This window comes from Suncus etruscus, chromosome X, assembly GCF_024139225.1.
Source record: "Suncus etruscus isolate mSunEtr1 chromosome X, mSunEtr1.pri.cur, whole genome shotgun sequence".
Lineage (NCBI taxonomy): Eukaryota > Metazoa > Chordata > Mammalia > Eulipotyphla > Soricidae > Suncus > Suncus etruscus.
Genome location: NC_064868.1, coordinates 71024417 through 71027834, shown reverse-complemented (window position 1 = coordinate 71027834; position 3418 = coordinate 71024417). Strand labels below are relative to the sequence as shown.

The 3418-nt window shown below is 32.6% G+C and overlaps 1 non-coding gene across 1 annotated transcript; it reads right to left on the bottom strand.

Annotated features, from left to right (window-relative positions):
• Positions 1 to 308: 308 nt before the first annotated feature.
• On the bottom strand, positions 309 to 415 carry LOC126000161 (U6 spliceosomal RNA). The gene has a single exon (XR_007492524.1). It is a non-coding gene; the product is annotated as a U6 spliceosomal RNA (small nuclear RNA).
• Positions 416 to 3418: the final 3003 nt, after the last annotated feature.

The window sequence follows — 3418 nt, the reverse complement described above, 5'->3', positions numbered from 1 at the left end:
AGCAAGTCAATCCATTTATTTCCATAAGTGCAAGGAGACCGATTAGACCTAGATTTGCCTTCTGCTAATTGTTGGATTTTTGCTTAACTCTTTCCTTGTGGGAAGGCACTTTTCTAGACAAAGCGTTTCCTGTTTAACTCTTTCCTTGGAGATTAAAAATAGTGGCTCTTACCTTTCAATAGTAAATATAAGATCTTATACATTATGTGCGTATAGAATAAATGATCAAATAGGCCTTTATCAATAGAAGATTATAAAAATGGGCAAGAGGCATACCTGAAGGTGATCAATATCATTTAGATATTTTTTTAAATATGGAACACTTCACGAAGTTGCGTGTCATCCTTGTGCAAGGGCCATGCTAATCTTCTCTGTATCGTTCCAATTTTAGTATATGTGCTGCCGAAGTGAGCACTCATTTAGATATTAAAGAAATTCATAATCACAATGATATAATACTTAAAAGTAAAATTATGATGATGCTTGTAGTGTTTGATATTATCAAATACTTATAATTATATGAAAAATCAGAACCCTCATGCATTCCCAAGTATTTCACATGAATAATATATTCCCCAAATGAGAGAATGTGTTCACAAAATAATGAGTTACTGTTTTATAAAAGCATTATTCACTTGAGCCAAAATTTGAAATAATCCAAATGTCCATGTGATAATTAGCATAAGCAAAATAAGAGATAGTCATACTATGGAATATTATTGAAGTCTAAAAGTATGGTTGCTGGAACACCTAACAATATAGATGACTAATTAAAATGTTATGCTAAGTGAAATAATCCAGTTGCAAAAAGCCTGATAGTGTATGATTTCATGCACATGTAATGATACAGTAGAGAACTATATAAAGACAAAGTTAATTAGTTGTTGCTTAAGAGTATACATAAGGGCGGCTGGAGAGAGAGCACAGCATTAGGGCATTTGCCTTGCAAGCAGCCAATCCAGGATGGATAGTGGTTCAAACCCCAACTTCCCCTTTTGTCCCCCTGCCTGACAGGAGCAATTTCTGAGTGGAGGGCCAGGAGTGGCCTCTGAGCCCTGCCAGGTATGAACCAAAAGCTGAAAAAAAGGAGTATATATTAATTAGTGATGCAAGTATAATGTTTAAGGGATTCTGCTTGAGCTGTTAAAAATGTGAAGTGCACTCTAATGCATATACTAAGAATATGGACATTTTACAATATGAGTGGGTGGACCATATACTATGTGAATTACATAACAAAGTTAAATACAAAAATCTAAAATGATATAAATCTACATCTTCATTGCTTAAAATATATTTCAAATAAAAAAACTATATATATCTAATAAGTAACATAATTTAGTGTCAGATACATGTGTAGACCACTTATATTGGTTGGTTTTTACATTAAAAACATGCTCTAATTCAAATATGATGTACCTGTAGGAGTTATAAATTTTTCAGAGTAGCTTCCTCTTCAATATATGTAAGTAGTCCAATGTAAAAACATCATAAAAGAAAAAATCATAATTAATGCATAAAATAAACTACTCATGTCTGCAGGGAACTTATATTCCAGTCCTATTCAATTCCATAAAAATTAGTATAAATCACATACAAAAGTGAAAAACAAAAATTACTAATGATGGGGCCGGGCAGTGGCGCTGGAGGTAAGGTGCCTGCCTTGCCTGCGCTAGCCTAGGACGGACCGTGGTTCGATCCCCCAGCGTCCCATATGGTCCCCCAAGAAGCCAGGAGCAACTTCTGAGCGCATAGCCAGGAGTAACCCCTGAGCGTCACAGGGTGTGGCCCAAAAACAAAAAAAAATATTACTAATGATTTTAGTACTTATTTTATTTTAAATAACATTACACATAATTTATAAATTAAATAATAGCATTAGTATCATATTTAGTAATACTATAATATGGATTCACTTAATCATATTCAAATGTAAGCATCAGGAATCGAATACTAATGAAAAATACAAAACATTTTCTGAAATAATCTGGGTAATTTTTCTGGCTTATTTCATCAAAGGAACAATAAACACAATTTATGTACCAATTGTATTATTTTGGTATTGGAACTTATCTGGCAATGTCAGAGAAGAGTTGTGTTAGGATACACTTATAAGGGTTTTGGGGAAAATATTTGGTGCTAGGCATTGAATCCATTTTATATTTATTATTTTAATATTTTTCTGTCAGAAATTCAGTGTGCTCTTAGAAAATGGACAGAATAAAAACAATCAACTGCTTTACTAAGTTATTTTTTTATTCTTTAGACTAAATCTTTGAAATTCACTTGCTGTCATTACAACGCATCGAGCAATACAATATGATTTGTTTTATAAGTAATAGCACTGTTTATATTTTCATCTCTACATATAAACAATACAAAATATTATTCCTTTAACACTCTTTTACAAAGTCCTTGAAATGTGCAGAGCTTGTATTGCCATTTCTTTCTCAGCCTTTGAAATACAGCGTTTTCATCAGCAGGTTAATTATACATGAACAATTTAATATTATTTTGCTTTTTATCTTTGGCTTGCAAATTGTAAGCATTTCAACATGTTATCAATATAAAAAAGTAAAAGTTAGATAGTCTGCATTTTTTATTCCTCCTTAAATCATAATATTTAGAGGACATCTTTTTCAAATGAAATAAACGCTTAGTGTCCTTTAGTGAAGTATGACTAGAGTGTACCTCACTGAGGAGTGCAACTATACTGGAAGAACACAGGGAACAAATGCATCCAGGATGATATATAACTTGAAGCATACGTACAATATATTGAAGGGAAACATATATATTAAGTAGGCAAGACCTGTTGAAATTATTAAAGATAATAAAAGATCTCCGCTGAAGGCTGAAAAGCTGTCCAACAACTGATAATGATCACCATGGTTTGAGAAGAGTGTATAAGAAAATGCACACAAGATATGTAGGAGGCATGAATAAGGTAGAAAGAAAGTTTTTCGAATGTCTGTAGAAAAAATGTTAAGAGTGACAAATCAAGGATCTTTATGTACCAAGTGAGTTGAGACAAGGGAATTTTTGTTTCGTAGCACCTGGAACACTACCCAAATCATTAGATTTGCTCAAAGAAGAGTAACTATATGACAAAAAAGTTAACAAAGGGTATAGCAAAGTGCTGATAAAGTGCAGAAATAGTTTGTTTCCTTTAACTTAGCACTTGTTTCTCATCAAGCAAAAAAAGGAATCATAAGACCAAGATGTTTAAAGATCCAAGAGTAAAAACTATTCAGTCATTAACTACAGCGCCAGAAATCATTTTTATAGATATAAATTTTCTCCACAGTGATTAGTCTATAATAGAACCAAACCAATTGAGCAGGGAAATCAATTGCTATAACTGGTCCAATTGATGCTCTGTACCCAATAAGTGTTAACTAGAAGAAGAAAATCACCA